General features: G+C 46.9%; 1 protein-coding gene across 5 annotated transcripts in view; it reads left to right on the top strand.

The window, feature by feature from the left end:
- Positions 1 to 22440, top strand: part of LOC141139578 (G-protein coupled receptor 35-like) — an 82339-nt gene that overhangs the window by 24387 nt on the left and 35512 nt on the right. Inside the window, exon 2 of one of the 5 annotated variants that reach the window (XM_073625851.1) lies at positions 12991 to 13108. The exons of 3 other annotated variants lie outside the window; for them this stretch is intronic. The gene's annotated coding sequence lies outside the window, so the exon portion shown is untranslated. Of the gene's footprint in view, positions 1 to 12857; positions 13109 to 22440 lie in introns of those variants that run through there. One more of the 5 variants, XM_073625853.1, reaches the window with a different exon arrangement.

The following is a 22440-nucleotide window of genomic DNA, read 5'->3' as shown; positions in this document are numbered from 1 at the left end:
TGATCTTATTAGTACAGTATCGCAGGCAGCTGCAGTATTTACAAGTTAGTGTAGTGCCTCCTCTGCACAGTGTGCATCTAAAGCTACCTGAAGAAAATTGCTGGTGTTCTTCTGATCCTATTAGTATCATAGGCAGCTGTAGGATTTCCAAGTTAGTGTAGTGCGTCCTCTGCACAGTGTGCACCTAAAGCTACCTGAAGACAAATGGTGATGTTCTTCTGATCCTATTAGTACAGTACCGCAGGCAGCTGCAGTATTTACAAATTAGTGTAGTGCGTCCTCTGCACAGTGTGCACCTAAAGCTAACTGAAGAAAATTGGTGGTGTTCTTCTGATCCTATTAGTATCGCAGGCAGCTGTAGTATTTACAAGTTAGTTTAGTGCGTCCTCTGCACAGTGTGCACCTACAGCTACCTGAAGAAAATTAGTGGTGTTCTTCTGATCCTATGAGTACAGTACCGCAGGCAGCTGCAGTATTTACAAATTAGTGTAGTGCGTCCTCTGTACAGTGTGCACCTAAAGCTACCTGAAGAAAATTGGTGGTGTTCTTCTGATCCTATTAGTACCGCAGGCAGCTGTAGTATATACAAGTTAGTGTAGTGTGTCCTCTGCACAGTGTGCACCTAAAGCTACCTGAAGAAAATTGGTGGTGTTCTTCTGATCTTATTAGTACCGCAGGCAGCTGCAGTATTTACAAGTTAGTGTAGTGCGTCCTCTGCACAGTGTGCACCTGAAGCTACCTGAAGAAAATTAGTGGTGTTCTTCTAATCCTATTAGTACAGTATTGCAGGCAGCTGCAGTATTTACAAGTTAGTGTAGTGCCTCCTCTGCACAGTGTGCATCTAAAGCTACCTGAAGAAAATTGCTGTTTTTTTTCTGATCCTATTAGTATCATAGGCAGCTGTAGAATTTACAAGTTAGTGTAGTGCGTCCTTTGCATGGTGTGCACCTAAAGCTACCTGAAGAAAATTGGTGGTGTTCTTCTGATCCTATTAGTACAGTATCACAGGCAGCTGCAGTATTTACAAGTTAGTGTAGTGTGTCCTCTGCACAGTGTGCATCTACAGCTACCTGCAGAAAATTAGTGGTGTTCTTCTGATCCTATGAGTACAGTACCGCAGGCAGCTGCAGTATTTACAAATTAGTGTAGTGCGTCCTCTGTACAGTGTGCACCTAAAGCTACCTGAAGAAAATTGGTGGTGTTCTTCTGATCCTATTAGTACCGCAGGCAGCTGTAGTATATACAAGTTAGTGTACTGTGTCCTCGGCACAGTGTGCACCTAAAGCTACCTGAAAAAAATTGGTGGTGGTCTTCTGATCTTATTAGTACCGCAGGCAGCTGTAGTATTTACAAGTTAGTGTAGTGCGTCCTCTGCACAGTGTGCACCTGAAGCTACCTGAAGAAAATGAGTGGTGTTCTTCTAATCCTATTAGTACAGTATCGCAGGCAGCTGCAGTATTTACAAGTTAATGTAGTGCGTCCTCTGCACAGTATGTACCTAAAGCTACCTGAAGAAAATTGGTGGTGTTCTTCTGATCCTATTAGTATAGCAGGCAGCTGTAGTATTTAAAAGTTAGTGTAGTGCGTCCTCTGCACAGTGTGCACCTAAAGCTACCTGAAGAAAATTAGTGGTGTTCTTCCAATCCTATTAGTACAGTACCGCAGGCAGCTGCAGTATTTACAAGTTAGTGTAGTGCGTCCTCTGCACAGTGTGTACCTAAAGCTACCTGAAGAAAATTGGTGGTGTTCTTCTGATCCTATTAGTATAGCAGGCAGCTGTAGCATTTAAAATTAGTGTAGTGCGTCCTCTGCACAGTGTGCACCTAAAGCTACCTGAAGAAAATTGGTGGTGTTCTTCTGATCTTATTAGTACAGTATCGCAGGCAGCTGCAGTATTTACAAGTTAGTGTAGTGCCTCCTCTGCACAGTGTGCATCTAAAGCTACCTGAAGAAAATTGCTGGTGTTCTTCTGATCCTATTAGTACAGTACCGCAGGCAGCTGAGGTATTTACAAATTAGTGTAGTGCGTCCTCTGCACAGTGTGCACCTAAAGCTACCTGAAGAAAATTGGTGGTGTTCTTCTGATCCTATTAGTATCGCAGGCAGCTGTAGTATTTACAAGTTAGTGTAGTACGTCCTCTGCACAGTGTGTACCTACAGCTACCTGCAGAAAATTAGTGGTGTTCTTCTGATCCTATGAGTACCGCAGGCAGCTATAGTATATACAAGTTAGTGTAGTGTGTCCTCTGCACAGTGTGCACCTAAAGCTACCTGAAGAAAATTGGTGGTGTTCTTCTGATCTTATTAGTACCGCAGGCAGCTGTAGTATTTACAAGTTAGTGTAGTGCGTCCTCTGCACAGTGTGCACCTGAAGCTACCAGAAGAAAATTAGTGGTGTTCTTCTAATCCTATTAGTACAGTATCGCAGGCAGTATTTACAAGTTAGTGTAGTGCCTCCTCTGCACAGTGTGCATCTAAAGCTACCTGAAGAAAATTGGTGGTGTTCTTCTGATCCTATTAGTATCATAGGCAGCTGTAGAATTTACAAGTTAGTGTAGTGCGTCCTCTGCATGGTGTGCACCTAAAGCTACCTGAAGAAAATTGGTGGTGTTCTTCTGATGCTATTAGTACAGTATCACAGGCAGCTGCAGTATTTACAAGTTAGTGTAGTTCGTCCTCTGCACAGTGTGCACTTAAAGCTACCTGAAGAAAATTGGTGGTGTTCTTCTGATCCTATTAGTATCGCAGGCAGCTGTAGTATTTACAAGTTAGTGTAGTGCGACCTCTGCACAGTGTGCACCTAAAGCTACCTGAAGAAAATTGGTGGTGTTCTTCTGATCCTATTAGTACAGTACCGCAGACAGCTGTAGTATTTAAAAGTTAGTGTAGTGCGACCTCTGCACAGTGTGCACCTAAAGCTACCTGAAGAAAATTGGTGGTGTTCTTCTGATCCTATTAGTACAGTACCGCAGGCAGCTGCAGTATTTACAAGTTAGTGTAGTGTGTCCTCTGCACAGTGTGCACCTAAAGCTACCTGAATTAAATTGGTGGTGTTCTTATCCTATATTAATACCACAGACAGGCAGCTACAGTATTTATAGTTAGTGTACTGTGTCCTCTGCACAGTGTTCACCTAAAGCTACCTGAAGACAATTGCTGTTATTCTACTTCTATTAATACCACAGACAAGCAGCTACAGTATTTACAGTTAGTGTACAGTGTCCTCTGCACAGTGTGCACCTAAAGCTACCTGAATAAAATTGCATTGGTGGTGTTCTTCTGATCATATTAATACCACAGGCAGGCAGCTACAGTATTTACAGTTAGTGTACTGTGTCCTCTGCACAGTGTGCACCTAAAGCTACCTGAATAAAATTGGTGGTGTTCTTCTGATCCTATTAATACCACAGGCAGGAAGCTATAGTATTTACAGTTAGTGTACTGCGTCCTCTGCACAGTGTGCACCTAAAGCTACCTGAAGACAATTGCTGTTGTTCTGCTCCTATTAATACCACAGACAGGCAGCTACAGTATTTACAGTTAGTGTACTGTGTCCTCTGCACAGTGTGCACCTAAAGCTACCTGAATAAAATTGGTAGTGTTCTTCTGATCCTATTAATACCACAGGCAGACAGCTACAGTATTTACAGTTAGTGCACTGCGTCCTCTGCACAGTGTGCATCTAAAGCTACCTGAAGACAATTGCTGTTGTTCTGCTCCTATTAATACCACAGACAGGCAGCTACAGTATATACAGTTAGTGTACTGTGTCCTCTGCACAGTGTGCACCTAAAGCTACCTGAAGAAAATTGGTGGTGTTCTTCTGATCCTATATTAATACCACAGGCAGGCAGCTACAGTATTTACAGTTAGTGTACTGTGTCCTCTGCACTTTGTGCACCTAAAGCTACCTGAAGAGAATTGCTGGTGTTCTCATAATAATAATACTACAGGCAGGCAGTTGATTCTGCTAGCTGCAGTATCAGTATATATATATATATATATATATATATATATATATATATATATATATATATATATACATCCCAGCTTTGTGCAGCTACATCTCACTGCAGGCCATTAGTATGTCTGGTAGGCCAATAAGGAGAGGCAGACAGTCACAAGCCAATAAAAGAGGGCAAGCAGGCTCTGCGTCTAGAGGCAACAGTGCTGGTCATGGAGACGGTGCATCCTCATCAGCACGTAGCCGTGGGACATGCTTGGCCTTTTTTTCGGCAGCTGGCCGTGTTGAGCTACAACATGCGGAAGATTTGGTAGAGTGGATGACCAAGCCGTCCTCATCCTCCTCATCCTCTCTCACCCAGGCTCAAGGTACTTTGTCTGGCAAAGCAGCTGCCAACGTGGCCTCTTCCCTCAGCTCAATGGCATCAGTCACTCCTTCCCTAGCCCCACCATGTCCTCCTGAGGAGTCCCCCGAACTGTTTGACCACAGTGTTGGGTACATGCTCCAGGAGGATGCCCAGCGTTTTGAAGGCTCCGATGATGGTACCCAGCTAGAGGAAGGCAGTAACGTGAGCCCAGAGAGAGTGGGTGAACAAGAAGGACAGCAATCTGGAAGTCATGTTCCCCCAGTTGCAGCATACTGCCAGCTTTACTCCAGTGATGAGGAGGGAGGGGATGATGAGGTCACTGACTCCACATGGGTGCCTGATAGGAGAGAGGAGGAGGCACATCACCAACGAGGCAGGATGCCCTCCAGGGGCCAGCTTAAGGGCAGCACACCGACTGCATCACACCGCAGAGCTCAGCATGTGCAGGGCGCTGCTGTCTCTGCGTGTTATTCCAAAAGTTCTTTGGTGTGGGCCTTTTTTGAGATGAGTGCATCAGATTCCACCACTGCTATTTGCAACATATGTCTCAAGAGTTTCTCGCGTGGCTAAAACAGCACCCGGTTGGGCACCACATGCTTGACCAGACATATGTCGACCAGCTATGCAGTTCATTGGCAAGCATACTTAAAAGACCCACACCAAAGAACAAAGAGGACCTCTCCTTGCTCCTCATCAGCTGGGATCTCCAACCCCACTATACCTTCAGTCCTCTCTGAGACCTGCACTGAGAGGAATGAAGGTGTAGAATTAGCTGTGTCACAGCCAAGTACTTGGAGGCAATCTGCTATCGGTGCACCGACGTCAGATTGTACCAGGCAAATTTCCCCGCCCCAGCCGCCTCCAAAATACTACTAGTGGTGATTCTGCCATACCTCTCTCCTCCACCCCTCTTCTTCTTCCTCCATGGCCTCTTCCTCTGCTTTGTCCTCGGAACCAGCGGTGCTCCGTAGGCATTCAAGGGGCTACGCAAGCACGCAGGCAAAAAGATGCCATGCGGTGCTTGAGCTGGGGTGCTTGGGGACAGAGATTCTGTCAGCTCTGCAGGGGCAGGTACAGAGGTGGTTGACGCCAAGCCAACTTAAGGCAGGTATGGTGGTTTGCGACAATGGCACCAACCTCCTCTATGCCCTCTGACAGGGACAACAGACCCATGTGCCCTGTTTGGCTCATGTCCTTAACTTGGTGGTGCAACGGTTCTTGGGCAGGTACCCGGGCTTACAGGATGTCCTGAGTCAGGCCAGGAAAGTCTCTGTGCATTTCCGCAGGTCATATAATGCCAGTGCTTGGCTGGCTAACCTCCAAAAGGAATTTAACCTGCCCAAGAACCGCCTAATCTGTGACATGCCCACCAAGTGGAACTCAACGTTGGCCATGCTGCAGCGGCTGCACATGCAGCAGAGGGCCATCAATGAGTACCTGTGCGACTATGGCACCAGGACAGGGTCAGGGGAGCTTGTTTTTTTTCCTCACGCCAGTGGGCCATGATCAGGGATGCATGCACTGTCCTGTCACCATTTGAGGAGGCCACGAGGATGGTGAGCAGTGACAGTGCATGTATCAGTGACACTGTCCCCCTTGTCCACCTGTTGGAGCACACGCTGCGTGGAATAATGGACAGGGCACTTGAGGCAGAACAGAGACAGAAAGAGGAGGACTTCCTTAGCTCTCAAGGCCCCCTTTATACAGACAGTGTTCCAGCATGCCCGCCGATCACACAGGAAGAGGACGAGGAGGAAGAGGAGGAGGAGGAGGAAGAGGAGGATTGTGTCAACATGGAGGTGGAGCCTGGCACTCAGCATCAGCAGCAATCTTCAAGGGATCATTTACAGTCCCAAGAAACCCATGGACTTGTACGTAGCTGGGAGGAGGTGGCTGCGGATCATATCGTCCTTAGTGACCCAGAGGACTCCGGACCGAATGCCTCAGCAAACCTACGCTGCATGGCCTCCCTGATCCTGCAAAGCCTGTGGAAGGATCCTCGTATTCATGGTATCAAGGAGAGGGATCAATACTGGCTGGCAACCCTCCTTGATCCACGTTACAAGGGTAAGGTTGCGGACCTTATCTTATCTGCCATCGCAGAGGGAGGAGAGGATGAAACATCTTCAGGAGGCCTTGCAGAAAGGTCTGTGCAACGCGTTCCCAGAGACTGGGAGGTTACAAACTCCTGTTCCTGGACAACGTGTTGCTGAGGCTTCGGTCAGTCAAAGAAGGAGCGGTGGAGAAGGTGGCCATCTGATCGATGCGTTCAGACAATTTTTTAGTCCGCAGCCCCAAGGTATGATCGGTTTCAGCAACCATCGCCAGCATCTGTTTTACATGGTGCAGGAATACCTAGGGGCAAGAGCTGACTTGGACACCTTTCCCACCGAAAATCCTCTGGGTTACTGGGTCTTAAGGATGGATCACTGGCCAGAGCTTGCACAGTATGCAATTGAGCTACTGGCCTGTCCTGCATCCAGCGTTCTTTCGGAACGCACATTCAGTGCTGCTGGAGGCTTTGTAACCGATCACAGGGTGCGCCTGTCCACCGACTCGGTCGATCGACTGACCTTCATAAAAATGAATCAGTTTCGGATCACCACCAGCTACCAAGCACCTGATGCTGATGTAACGGAATAATTTTTTTTTAAATGTCAGATCCCTTCAAGACTGCCTATGCTGATGCTGAGTGACTATCCTCTTCCTCCTCAATGATCATGCTGATAGCTTGTAAGACTATTTTTGGTTCTGGGCGCCGCCACCAGTGGCTAAGGCCCAATTTTTCAGCCCCTGTTTAACAGGGATGTGTAATTACAATTTTTGATGCAATATTTTGCAAGGAGGGTTCGTTGCTGCGCTCAACTAGAGTATTTGTGAGGGGTTGCAGTGTTGTGGCACCAGCACCAGTGCCTAAGGCCCAATTTTTTAGCCCCTTTTTAACAGGGGCGTGTAATTACAATTTTTGATGCAATACTTTGTAGCGGGGCTCGTTCCTGCGCTCCAACTAGAGTATTTGTGAGGGGTTGCAGTGTTGTGGCACCAGCACCAGTGCCTAAGGCCCAATTTTTCAGCCCCTGTTAAACAGGGGCGTGTAATTACAATTTCTGATGCAATACTTTGCAGCAGGGCTCGTTCCTGCGGTCCAACTAGAGTATCTGTGAGGGGTTGCAGTGTTGTGGCACCAGTGCCTAAGGCCAGTTTTTTTGCCCGTGTTCAACAGGGACATGTAATTACAATTCTTGATTTAATATTTCACAGCAGGGCCCGTTTCTGCGCCCACCAAGAGTAACTGTGAGGACTTACAGTGTTGTGACACCACCACCACCACCAAAGGCCCAATTTTTCTGCCCCTGTTCAACAGGTGCATGTAATTACCATTCTTGATCTAATATTTCACAGCAGGGCCCGTTTCTGCGCCCACCAAGAGTAGCTGTGAGGGCAACACCAACACCTATGGCCCCAATTTCTGCAGAGTATATAGGGCAGGCCCCTACTTTCAAACATCCGACTTACAAACGACTCCTACTTGCAAACGAAAGGAGACAACAGGAAGTGAGATGAAATCTACCCCTAGGAAGGGAAATTCTCTCCTGTAAGAGTTAATATGGGAAAAACGTGTCTCCTCTCCACTGATGCTTTATCACCAATCCTTGTTTCACTAAAAACCCCAAATTGTCAAAAAACATTTGTCATTGGGACAGAAAGTGAGGCGAAATCTTCTGAAGAGGTGCACAGACAGCAAAACAAATGTCACAGGGGTGGTAACCCTTCCCTATGTTTTCCAAAAAGCTTAAAAATAGATTTTTTGGCTGGAGCTACACTTTAAAAACATATCAGTTCAAAATTACAAACAGATTCTACTTAACAACAAACCTACAGTCCCTGTCTTGTTTGCACCGCCTGTATACTGCTATTCAAAATATATAGGGCCTGGGGGCCCCACGCCTTTCCTTTTTTTAATTTGGGTGCGGGGTTCCCCTTAATATGCATACAAGACCCAAAGGGCCTGGTAATGGACTGGGGGGGGGGGGGTTACCCATGCCGTTTGTCTCACTGATTTTCATCCATATTGCCGGGACCCGACATTACATTAAAGCCGCAAGCAGTTTTAAATGACTTTTATTCCTTTAAAAATGTCATTTTGTGCAGGGACTGTTCTAAGCACGGGAAACACGCGCCACTTTACAGGCATACTATAGACACCCTCCAGGTATGTTAGTTAAAGGAATATTTCACTTTTTTTTTCACTTTAAGCATCATTAAAATCACTGCTCCCGAAAAAACGGCCATTTTAAAAACTTTTTTTGCATTGATACATGTCCCCTGGGGCAGTACCCGGGTCCCCAAACCCTTTTTAGGACAATACCATGCAAATTAGCCTTTAAAATTAGCACTTTTTATTTCAAACGTTCAAGTTCCATAGACTTCAATGGGGTTCTAAAGTTTGTGCAAATTTTCGGTCCGTTCGCAGGTTCTGGTGCGAACCGAACCGGGGGGTGTTCGGCTCATCCCTAGCCAGCACCTTCCCTGCATTATTACTGCTTCTGTAGTGGACAATTTAAGTCTCCTGGAGGCCTTTTTAAAGTCCTCCAGAAATAGTAGTCTTAGTTCATTGCAAAGATTTGTTAGCTGTTCAATCAATTTCTCGGAAGTGTGCTCCATGTTTTGTTTTTTAAGCTTATCGATTTGTGAGATTAATGTTTCGGTATGCTGCTGCCTCCTTCTCTTGTTTCTAGCCCCTTGTTGAATCATAATGCCTCTTGTAAATGCCTTTTGTGCATTCCATACAGTGGAGGGATTAGAAACCAAGTCCTGGCTGTTCTCAAAGTATTCTGCAATTTGTTTTGCAATCTGATACCTGGTCGGGACATCCTGGAAATGCCTAGGGCTGGCTCTCCATACGAAGGTAGGATTGTGAGTGGAGGAGTCGCCCACTGTCAATTTCAAAGAGGCATGGTCCGACCAGGTAATGTTATTAATTTGTGCAGTTTTGCATTTGAACAATACCCATTTATCTACTAAAAACAAATCAATTCTACTATAAGAATTATGGTTATTTTAAAATAATGCATAGTTCTTTGGCATTGATGCATCTCCAGGCATCATACAGCTTGTAAGACTGTAATACCGCCTTCAAAGGTGGTGGGAGGCGTTTTGGTTGGAGGAGTCAATCGTTGGCTCTGGAGTAATATTGAAGTCCCCACATATCACCAACAGACCTCTCTGTAGCTTGTGTATTTTTCTCATTATCTTGTGGAAGAACCTTATTTGTCTAGTATTAGGTGCGTAGATGTTGGCGACTGTGTAGGTATTGGAGTTTATTTCATATATCAGGATTATAAATCGACCTTGTGGGTCGCATATGACCTTATCGGGCCGGAAAGCTACAGTGTCTCTCACTGCTATTATCACCCCTTTCTTTTTTGCTTCTGCGTTGGCGTTATAAATGAAAGGAAACTTAGGGTGTATACATTTAGGAGGTGATAGATTGTAAAAGGGCATATCTTGAACACATAGCATGTCGCAATTATGTTGAAGAGCTTCCTTCTATAGGGATCTTCGTTTGGCCGGATGGTTAAGGCCTTTGGCGTTGATGGTCAAAAAATTAACCGCCATGACAGATAAGTGAGAAAGTGCTGAGTGTTGTGATGCTTAAATAAGCCACTTATTGTTGGCAGTGTCGTGTCCTTTACCAGGAAGAAGGGTGGAATCTGATGGAGTTCTGGAGTCCATGGTGTTCTCTCGAGTATGGTCCTAGTTAACTCTGTAATCGGAAGTTTACTTTTGACTGTTAGAGTAAAAAGAGAATAAACATTGGAACAGTAACTGAATAAAACGGTGGCAAATAGCCAAACAGCAGGAGAAAGTAGATGAGTGTGACACATAGCCACTCAAAGAGTTAGAAGAGAGAGAAGTGGTCTATCGAACCAGCAAAAAAAAAAGAAAACAGTTTGGATCAGAGGAAGCTCCTCCCTAGCGGGTATTTCCATATGTAGCTATAATCCTGTTCCAGGTCAATTATGAGAGTGGGCGTTCTTGTGGTTTACTGTACGCCATTCAGAGTCTGGGTTGGTGTGGTTGCCATTTTGATGCGGGTGTGTAGTCGGTTCAGGGATAATGCCCCATGTGCTCAGTAAGGCCATGCCTTTAGCCACTGAATCCATCACATGTTCTGTACTGTCTTTAGTGACAATCAACTTTGTTGGAAAACCCCATTTGTAGCTCAACCTGTGATTATTTAGAGCTTTGGTAATAGTGTTTAGATTCCTGTGTTTTTGGAGGGTGTGCTGAGATAGGTCTGCATAGAATTGTAAATCAGTGTACGGTGATGGTATCTGTTCTCTTTGTCGGGACACTGCCATTAGCCTCTCTTTAGTGTGGTAAAAATGGAGTCTCAATATGACATCTCTGGGTACGTTAGCAGAGAGATAGGTGGGTGTAGGGAGATGGTGTATTCTATCCATAGTAAAGTCAAGGGGGGCATGGCCAAGCTCATGGAGGAGTGAGACTTGTCTCTCTGGAGCTCCCGCACACACCGGGCTAAAAGAGGCTCTCAGCATTTCCAGGACTCCGCATAAAGGTCGGTAATGGGGAGGAGAGGTGGGGGAGAAGGACGCCGTACCCCCGATACACAAACTGAGGGGGAAATTGACCGTTTCTTCATTCACTTGGGACAAAATCAGCACGGCCCCCCCAAATCCAAGATGGCGCCGACCCGCTCCACAGGCACACATGCTGCCTCACAGGGAGCCACTTCACAGCGCTCCACACCCCATATGACAACCAGGCAGCATGCTAGATCCCCTCCAGATTCAGAGAATGATTCTGTGCACTCTGCATGTCACTCCCCAACATCACACCGGTCTTTTAGTGGATGGGACATGGAAGCTTATATCAAGGCTCTCCCCACCAGACATGATTTTGAGGCATGTGTTCAGAGACTTGAACGCTCTTACAAGCAGGAGATTTCTGAGCTGCGCAAATATGTCACAAGCAGGCTGGAAGATGTAGAACAAACTGTAGAAGAGACTGTCTCTACACTTCAGACACATGAAGTCATCTTACAGAAGCACACCTTACAGATACAGCAACTGATATATCACCAAGATGACCAAGAAAAAAGAGCCAGACGTAACAATATACGTATCCGCGGCCTCCCGGAGTCTGTGGAAACTAAAGATGCGATTAAAGATGCCATTATGCGTGCAGCACGCAACCAAGATGCCATATACTTTAATGACGCCTCTGTGACTCTATTACCAGACATCTCTAAGCTGACCCTGGATATGCGATGTGCTTTGAAACCCCTTACACGAGCTCTTCAAGCAAAACATATTAAATACCGCTGGGGTTTCCCATTTAACCTCTTTGCATCCCATGAGGGAAAGTCAGCAACATTTCGCACTCTGGGCGACCTCCCAAAGTTCCTTGGGACTTTTGAACTACCACAGATCTCCATCCCGGATTGGCCAATCCACGCAGCGACTCCTGGATTTCCGGTTGCATCTAACTGGCAAAAGCAGTCCAAGAAGAACAAACGCTCAAAGTCGGATTTTCCCAAAGCAGCAGATGGATGAACCTCCGCCGCATATTATCTGACTAACTATTTTTTCCTTCACAGGCACCTCACGAGTGAAGCTGTTCAGGTTTGTAGTTACAGTATCGTTGGGACATTACGCTTTTATGTGTTCTTCCCACATACAGGTTTTGACTTGAGATCCTAGTAAAATGGACCTTTCTCACTTGAATGAGATCCCTGACTGATACTATTATTACCCACCCTGTTTCGTGTCTCCTCCGGAGCCCCCCCCCCCACCTCCTCATGATGCAATGTTATTTCTGCTGTCTAGGTTGTTGACCCTGCATGCTGTCAAGTTATTGAAATTTACCCCTAGGTCTTGTCCTGGTGGACAACTCAATCTAGATATGCAAAATACATACAGCTATGCAGGGTCCTGAGTTGCTATGTTTATAGAAGAAATTCTTTTTTTTTTTTGTTGCCCGGTGTGTGCGGGCCCCTCTGTGGGCTGACCACTACCCCCTACATAGGGTTCTCAGCGCCCGTAGTGGTATTAGCTGAAATATTGAACACAATGTTCTTAATGCAGCCTTGGAGGCCTTGGTTTTTCAACCTTTCTTTTCTATCTGTTTTTCTCTTTTCAATTTCACTTATACTTACCTTACACCTCATTACCACTAGAGGTTGCTCTAGTACCTCTCTTTACCCTCCCTCCCCCTTGATTGAGACAGCGAGCCTCACCCATGTTAATTCTTGCCTAACTACCAAATTACTTTTCCCATGGCAACACAAACCTCCCTGAAAGTCTCCTCATTAAATTGCAGGGGCTTTAACACCCCAGAGAAAAGGAGGCAAATACTATATCATTTTCATAAAATCCACACCCAAATTCTACTTCTCCAGGAAACTCATTTTAGGTCTGACACGATTCCGCATCTTCTCCACAAGCAATATCCCACCTGTTTTCATAGTACCAACCCTTTGGCAAAATCCAAGGGGGTCTCTATCGCATTCCATGTTTCATTCACACCAGATGTGCTAGACATCCTTATTGATCCACTAGGGAGATATGTCTTTCTAAAACTTTCATATATGAATATGATTTACACTATAATCAATGTTTATTCTCCAAATCAGGATCAGCTGCAATTCCTCTCTACGGTGACCTCTCGCCTGAAACGATTTAGCACTACTAACATGATCCTGGGAGGAGACCTCAATGCCACCTTGATACCGCACCTTGACACCTCAACGGGTAAGTCCTCAATTTCCCCAGGTTCCCTGACCAAAATGTGTACACTCCTTTCAGACTTATCCCTAGTGGACGTCTGGAGGATGCTACACCCTACCACTAAAGATTTCACATATTACTCCCCGACACACTCCACCTACAGTAGACTAGACTACATATTCATCTCCCAATCCTTACTAGATTTTTCCCCCAACACTTCTATGGGCCTCACTTTGTGGTCTGACCATGCTCCCATACACATGAGCTTGGGAAGCATACCTACACAAAAGAAGAGAGCCACCTGGAGGTTAAATGAGAATTTGCTTTCTGATTCGGTATGTACCCAGGACACCATACAAACCATCAAACACTTCGTTTCAGACCATGCCCACCAACCCACTCATGAAATGGGAAGCTCTCAAATGTGTCCTTAGGGGTAAATTCATCCAACACGGCTCCAGGCTTAAACATGCACGAACAGCAGACATCACACGTCTCCTATCCTTAATAGCCACCTTAGAAGAGTCACATAAACGATCCCCTGATGATAAACTACAACTAGCCCTCACTAATGCCAGAAGAGACCTCTTGCAAATTTTTGCGTAACGCTCACTGGTGGCGAGAGATAAAGGGCGATTCGCCCATTACTCACAAGCTAACAAGTGCGGCAGACATCTAGCACAGACTCTTCAGCCCAAGCAGACCCGGAAGTCTATCCCCTGTATTAACTCTTCCAACAAAGGTAAAATAATAAATAATTCAGCCATAGCCGAAGAATTTCGTCAATACTATGCCGCCCTATATAACCTCACTCCCCAAGCACCGCCGCCCAAACCCCAATCGGGTTCCCCAATACAAGACCTGTCCTCATATATTCAGGAAACTGCACTCCCAACCATTCCAGCCTCTGAAGCAGATGACTTGGAATCTGCCCTGACTGATTCTGATTTCCAATTTGCCATAAAAAACCTAAAGAATGGTAAAAGCCCAGGACCAGATGGGTTCTCCTCACGCTTCTATAAGATGTTTGCTCTTTTGCTGTCTCCTTTGATGGCAAAAGCATTCATTGCCATAGACGAGAACCTGGCTCCCTCCCCCACTTTACTCCAAGCCCAAATAGTAATCATCCCGAAACCAGGCAAAGACACCTCCCTATGCTCAAATTATAGACCGATATCCCTATTAAATATAGATCTCAAATTATACGCTAAGATCCTAGCGAACCGTCTCTCACCTCTTTTGCCCAATCTAATACATAGAGATCAAGTGGGTTTCGTCCCTGGACGTGAAGCCAGGGACAATACCACCAAAACCATTCACCTCCTGGCATTTGCCCAACGTAATCACACACCGATCTGCCTTCTCTCTTGTGATGCTGAGAAGGCTTTTGACAGGGTCAGCTGGCCCTTTCTCCAAGCCGACCTTTCCCAAATAGGACTACGGCCTAGAATGCTTTCACGCATCATGTCCCTATGCTCCAAACCCTCAGCTATAATTTCAGTTAATGGGACCTAATCAGAGAAACTCACAATATCAAACGGCACAAGACAAGGCTGTCCCCTTTCCCCCCTCCTATTCGCCCTAGTAATAGAACACCTAGCCCAAGCTATTAGAGCAAACCCTGACATACGAGGTATACAAACCCTTTCCTCCCAATGTAAACTTTCCCTTTACGCAGACAACCTGTTTCTTTATGTGACTCATCCCCATATTAGTATACCATCCATACTCACTGAAATCAACCGGTTTGGAGGTTTTAGTAACTATAAACTGAATATCTCCAAAACGGAAGCACTGAATATTTCCTTAACGCAGGCAACCCTTTCTTCTCTTAAGGCCAACTTCTCATTTCAATGGCAGACAAAGTCAATTTCATACCTGGGTACGGCTATACCAAACCAAACCACACATTGGAGATATATACGCCCTAAATCAGCCCACTACTCACAAAACTTAGATGCCTCACAGAATGCCGATGGGAATTACCAGTGTCCTGGTTCGGTCATATGAATGTGCTGAAAATGGACATACTCCCTAAACTACTGTATTTATTTCAAGCCCTCCCAATTGCTCTACCATCCGCTTTCTTCCGCACTCTCCGTTCTATGGTGATCCGATTTGTATGGAGGGGAAACCATCCAAGACTGAAACACAAACTCCTATGCGCCCCCACCTCTAAAGGTGGGACAGGCCTCCCAGATTTTGAACTTTATCACACTGCGGCATTGGTCTCCCGTATCCTGGAATGGTTCCCCCGCCCTTTACTTAAAGCCTCCACCTTGGTGGAACAAGACTTATTTTCAGCTGACCTCCGGGCTTTACCATGGGGTTATGAACTGACCCATAAGTCTCTTACTAAGCTGTCCCCTCTGACCAGAGATGCCCTGGTAATCTGGTACCGTAGAAAGGAAAGCTACTCGCTCTCCTCTGAACCAGGTCCCCTTACTCCTCTATTTGATAATCCGGCCCTCCCTGAGGGCGGTTCAACTCAAATCATAGATAACTACCACAGAGCTGCTTGGCCTACAGCACAACAATTTGTTAACAGCACACATGGCACTTTCGTGTCAGACTTAAACATCAAATCCTCCAACGTGACGTGGTTAACGCGTTTGCATCTGACAGCCTACTGCAAAAAAATACACTACTCCAAACAGATTCACAGACCTTTGACTGGCTTCGAGCAACTTTGCACATTGTCGGAGACTCCCCGTCACACCCTTTCACTGATCTACAAACTGATCATAGATCACACTCATGATACCCTACCTAAATACACTAAAGCGTGGTCAGAGGAACTCGGGAGGGACATAACCGTAGCTAAATGGGGTAAAGCCTTTCTCTTTACCCACAATCAGCCATCTCGTGCTATACTGAAGAAAAAAATTATAAAGTATTATCCAGATGGTATCGGGTGCCAACGAATCTCAGGATCATGTCTCCATCAACCACTGACATCTGTTGGAGATGTAACTCAGCGAAGGGTACGTATAGTCACATCTGGTGGGAATGCGATGTGATCCGTCCATTTTGGACTCAAATCTTCCAGACCTACATGGAAATATATGATAAACCGCTCTCCCCCTCTCCTTTTATTGCTCTCCTCTCCATACTACCCGGCAAGATTAAGTCACAAAAACACAACCTCCTAAAATTCTTTCTCAGTGCTGGAAGGCAATTAATCTCTAGACACTGAATATCCACCTCTCCCCCATCCCTTATAGAGTGGGTGAGTGAGATATACAATACCATGCTTATAGAGGAAATGCAAGCCAGAGCCATAGACAAATATGCAAAATTCTCCTTCATCTGGAGTATCTGGAGGCATTACTCTACTTCAGATAAACTAAAGCGCAGACTCTCAGAGACAAGCGCACCCGGTCAGGCTACAGGGACACTCAACCCAAATCAAATGCCCTAGAAATATGATGTTCCACTTTGGGACAAGGCTCGCTGTCCGAGTTCAAACCCATGTTCGACTCGAACATCGTGTGTTTGGTCGTTCGCCGAATTACGAATGATATGGTCTGTTCGCACCAAATTCGAGTGGCGCGTCACGGCCCATAATTCACCTACAGTATAGCTACCTGCAGCCAGGTGCTTGTGTAGGCTCTTTGAAGTATTTCCAGTTACTGTACTGTGTACCCCGCACAGTCTCACCTACAGTATAGCTACCTGCAGCCAGGTGCTTGTGTAGGCTCTTTGAAGTATTTCCAGTTACTGTACTGTGTACCCCGCACAGTCTCACCTACAGTGTAGCTACCTGCAGCCAGGTGCTTGTGTAGGCTCTTTGAAGTATTTCCAGTTACTGTACTGTGTACCCCACACAGTCTCACCTACAGTATAGTTACCTGCAGCCAGGTGCTTGTGTAGGCTCTTGACGTATTTCCAGTTACTGTACTGTGTACCCCGCACAGTCTCACCTACAGTATAGCTACCTGCAGCCAGGTGCTTGTGTAGGCTCTTTGAAGTATTTCCAGTTACTGTACTGTGTACCCTGCACAGATGCACCTACAGTATAGCTACCTGAAGACAAGTGCAGGTGTTATCATACTAATAATACTACAGGCAGGCAGTTGATTCTGCTAGCTGCAGTATAGTCGGTATATATATACATCCCAGTTTTGAGCAGCTCACTGCAGGCCAATAGTATGTCTGGAAGGCAAACAAGGAGAGGCAGACAGTCACAAGCCAATAAAAGAGGGCAAGCAGGCTCTGTGTCTAGAGGCAATAGTGCTGGTCGTGGACACGGTGCATCCTCATCAGCACGTAGCCGTGGGACACGCTTGGCCTTTTTTCGGCAGCTGGCCGCGTTGAGCCGCAACATGCGGAAGACTTGGTCGAGAGGATGACCAAGCTGTCCTCATCCTCTCTCACCCAGGCTCAGGGTACTTTGTCTGGCAAAGCAGCTGCCAACGTGGCCTCTTCCCTTGGCTCAATGGCGTCAGTGACTCCTTCCCTAGCCCCACCATGTCCTCCTGAGGAATCCCTCGAACTGTTTGACCACAGTGTTGGGTACATGCTCCAGGAGGATGCCCAGTGTTTTGAAGTCTCCGATGATGGTACTGTGCTAGATGAAGGCAGTAACGTGAGCCCGGACAGAGGGGGTGCCCAAGAAGGACAGAAATCTGGCAGTCATGTTCCCCCTGCTGCAGCATACTGCCAGGTTTGCTCCAGTGATGAGGAGGGAGGGGATGATGAGGCCACTGACTCCACGTGGGTGCCTGATAAGAGAGAGGAGGAGGAGGCACATCACCAACGAGGCAGGATGCCCTCCAGGGGCCAGCCTAAGGGCAGCACACTGACTGCATCACACTGCAGAGCTCCGCATGTGCAGAGCGCTGCTGTCTCTGCACGTTATTCCAAAATTTCTTTGGTGTGGGCCCTTTTTGAGACGAGTGCATCACATCACACCGCTGCTATTTGCAACATATGTCTCAAGCGTATCTCGCGTGGCCAAAACATCTCCCGCTTGGGCACCACATGCTTGACCAGACATATGTTGACCTGCCATGCAGTTCGTTGGCAAGCGTACCTTAAAGACCCACACCAAAGAACAAAGAGGACCTCTCCTTGCTCCTCATCAGCCGGGATCTCCAACCCCACTATACCTTCAGTCCTCTCTGAGACCTGCACTGAGAGGAATGAAGGTGTAGAATTAGGTGTGTCACAGCCAAGTATTTGCGGGCAATCTGCTATCGGTACACCAACGTCAGATTGTACCAGGCAAATTTCCCTGCCCCAGCTTCTGCACCGCAGAAAGAAGTTCGCTCCCAGCCATCCACATGTCCAGCGGTTGAATGCTAGCTTGGCAAAATTGCAAGCACTTCAACTGCTACCTTTTCAGTTGGTAGACTCTGCCCCCTTCCGTGAGTTTGTGGAATGTGCGGTTCCTCAGTGGCAGGTTCCCAAATGCCACTTTTTCTCACAGAAGGCGATTCCGGCTCTCTACCGGCATGTGGAAGGCAATGTCTTGGCCTCGCTGGACAGGGCGGTCAGCGGTAAGGTGCATATTACCACTGACTCATGGTCCAGCAGGCATGGACAGGGACGTTACCTAAGTTTCACAGCGCACTGGGTGATTCTGCTGGCAGCTGGGAAGGATGCAGGACAAGGTGCAGTAGTGTTGGAGGTTGTTCCGCTACCACGACTCCAAAATGCCAGTACTGGTGATTCTGACGCACCTCTCTCCTCCACCCCCTCCTCTTCTTCTTTCTCCATGGCCTCTTCCCGTGCTTTGTCCTCAGAACCAGCGGTGCTCCGTAGGCGTTCAAGGGGTTATGCAAGTACGCAGGCCAAAAGATGCCATGCGGTGCTTGAGCTGGGGTGCTTGGGGGAGAGGAGCCACACTGGGGCAGAGATTCTGTCAGCTCTGCAGGGGCAGGTTCATAAGTGGTTGACGCCATGCCAAATTAAGGCAGGAATGGTGGTTTGTGACAATCGAACCAACCTCCTCTCCGCCCTCCGACAGGGACAACTGACCCATGTGCCCTGTTTGGCTCACGTCCTTCACTTGGTGGTGCAGGGGTTCTTGGGCAGGTACCCAGGCTTACAGGATGTCCTGAGGCAGGCCAGGAAAGTCTGTGTGCATTTCCGCCGGTCATATAATGCCAGTGCTCGGCTGGCAGACCTTCAAAAGGAATTTAACCTGCCCAATAACTGCCTAATCTGTGACATGCCCACCAGGTGGAACTCAACGTTGGCCAAGCTGCAGCGGCTGCACATGCAGCAGAGGGCCATCAATGAGTACCTGTGCGACTATGGCACCAGGACAGGGTCAGGGGAGCTTGGTTTATTTTCCCCACGCCAGTGGGCCATGATCAGGGATGCATGCGCTGTCCTGTCACCATTTGAGGAGGCCACGAGGATGGTGAGCAGTGACAGTGCATGCATTAGTGACACTGTCCCCCTTGTCCACCTGTTTGAGCACACGCTGTGTGGAATAATGGACAGGGCACTTAAGGCAGAACAGAGACAGGAAGAGGAGGACTTCCTTAGCTCTCAAGGCCCCCTTTTTTCAGACAGTGTTCCTACGTGCCCGCCGATCACACAGGAAGAGGAGGAGGAGGAGGATTGTGTCAGCATGGAGGTGGAGCCTGGCACTCAGCATCAGCAGCAGTCTTCAAGGGATCATTTACAGTCCCAAGAAACCCACGGACTTATACGTGGCTGGGAGGAAGTGGCTGCGGATCATGTCGTCCTTAGTGACCCAGAGGACTCCGGACCGAATGCCTCAGCAAACCTACGCTGCATGGCCTCCCCGATCCTGCAAAGCCTGCGTAAGGATCCTCGTTTTCGTGGTATCAAGGAGAGGGATCAATACTGGCTGGCAACCCTCCTTGATCCACGTTACAAGGGTAAGGTTGCGGACCTTATCTTGCCATCGCAGAGGGAGCAGAGGATAAAACATCTTCGGGAGGCCTTGCAGAAAGGTCTGTGCAATGCGTTCCCAGAGACTGGGAGGTTACAAACTCCTGTTCCTGGACAACGTGTTGCTGAGGCTTCGGTCAGTCAAAGAAGGAGCGGTGGAGAAGGTGGCCGTCTGACCGATCCGTTCAGACAATTTTTTAGTCTGCAGCCCCAAGGTATGATCGGTTCCAGCAACCATCGCCAGCGTCTGTTTTACATGGTGCAGGAATACCTAGGGGCAAGATCTGACTTGGACACCTTTCCCACCGAAAATCCTCTGGGTTACTGGGTCTTGAGGATGGATCCCTGACCAGAGCTTGCACAGTATGCAATTGAGCTACTGGCCTGTCCTGCATCCAGCGTTCTTTTGGAACGCACATTCAGTGCTGCTGGAGGCTTTGTAACCGATCACAGGGCGCGTCTGTCCACCGACTCGGTCAATCGACTGACCTTCATAAAAATGAATCTTGGATCACCACCAGCTACCAAGCACCTGATGCTGATGTAACCGAATAATTTTTTTTGAAATGTCAGATCCCTTCAAGACTGCCTATGCTGATGCTGAGTGACTATCCTGTTATGCTGAGTGATTATCCTCTTCCTCCTCAATGATCATGCTGATAGCTTGTAAGAACATTTTTGGTTCTGGGCGCTGCCACCAGTGGCTAAGGCCCAATTTTACAGCCCCTGTTTAACAGGGGCGTGTAATTACAATTTTTGATGCAATACTTTGAAGCAGGGCTCGTTCCTGCGCTCCAACTAGAGTATCTGTGAGCGGTTGCAGTGTTATGGCACCAGCACCAGTGCCAATTTTTCTGCCCCTGTTTAACAGGGGCATGTAATCACTATTTTTGATGCAATATTTTGCAGGAGGGTTCGTTGCTGCGCTCAACTAGAGTATCTGTGAGGGGTTGCAGTGTTGTGGCATCAGCACCAGTGCCTAAGGCCCAATTTTTCTGCCCCTGTTCAACAGGGACATGTAATTACAATTCTTGATCTAATATTTCACAGCAGGGCCCGTTCCAGCGCCCACCAAGAGTAACTGTGAGGACTTACAGTGTTTTGGCACCAGCACCACCACCATCACCAAAGGCCCAATTTTTATGCCCCTGTTCAACAGGGGCATGTAATTACAATTCTTGAACTAATATTTCACAGCAGGGCCCTGTGAGGGCTTACAGTGTTGTGGCAACACCAGCACCTAAGGCCACAATTTCTGCAGAGTATATAGGGCGGGCCCCCAATTTAACACATCCAACTTACAAACAACTCCTACTTGCAAACGGAAGGAGTCAACAGGAAGTGAGATGAAATCTACCCCTAGGAAGGGAAATTCTCTCCTGTAAGAGTTAATATGGGAAAAACGTTTCTCCTTTCCACTGATGCTTTATCACCAATCCTTGTTTCACTAAAACCCCCAAGTTTTCTAAAAACATTTGTCATTGGGACAGAAAGTGAGGTGAAATCTTCTGAAGAGGAGCTCAGACAGCATAACAAATGTGATAACCTTTCCCTATGTTTTCCAAAAAGCTTAAAATAGATTTTTTGGCTGGAGTTAACACGTTAAAAATGTACCAGTTCAAAATTACAAACAGATTCTACTTAACAACAAACCTACAGTCACTGTCTTGTTTGCACCTCCTGTATACTGCTGTTCAGAGTATATAGGGCCTGGTGTCCACACGCCTTTCCTTTTTATTATTTGGGTGCGGGGTTCCCCTTAATATCCATACAAGACCCAAAGGGCCTGGTAATGGACTGGGGGGTACCCATGCCGTTTGTCTCACTGATTTTCATCCATATTGCCAGGACCCGACATTACATTAAAGCCGCAAGCAGTTTTAAATGACTTTTATTCCTTTTAAAAATGTCATTTTGTGCAGGCACTGTTCTAAGCACGGGAAACACGTGCCACTTTACAGGCATACTATAGACACCCCCCAGGGGCGATATTAAAGGAATATTTCACTTTTTTTTTCCACTTTAAGCATCATTAAAATCACTGCTCCCGAAAAAACTTCAGTTTTTAAAACTTTTTTTGCATTGATACATGTCCCCTGGGGCAGGACCCGGGTCCCCAAACCCTTTTTAGGACAATACCATGCAAATTAGCCTTTAAAATTAGCACTTTTGATTTTGAGTGTTTGAGTCCCATAGACGTCAATGGGGTTCTAACGTTCGTGCGAATTTTCGGTCCATTCGCAGGTTCTGGTGCAAACCGAACCGGGGGGGGGGGGGGGTTTCGGCTCATCCCTATTCATTACTTTCATTAGCATCTACCAGAGCATTGATTGTGGATGCATACTCCCCCATCTTGTTCTCTACATGAGACATTCTATCTGAGACTGATTGTAAGTCCATGCTAAATTTATGCACAGATGATACCATATCTGAATGGAGGGGCCTTCTTAATGATATCAGCATTTCTTTGAGCACTGTGTCTAGAA

Source organism: Aquarana catesbeiana, linkage group LG04 (genome assembly GCF_042186555.1).
Source record: "Aquarana catesbeiana isolate 2022-GZ linkage group LG04, ASM4218655v1, whole genome shotgun sequence".
Taxonomy (NCBI): Eukaryota; Metazoa; Chordata; class Amphibia; order Anura; family Ranidae; genus Aquarana; species Aquarana catesbeiana.
The sequence above is the reverse complement of the archived record's forward strand: the minus strand, read 5'-3'. Positions and strand labels throughout refer to the sequence as shown.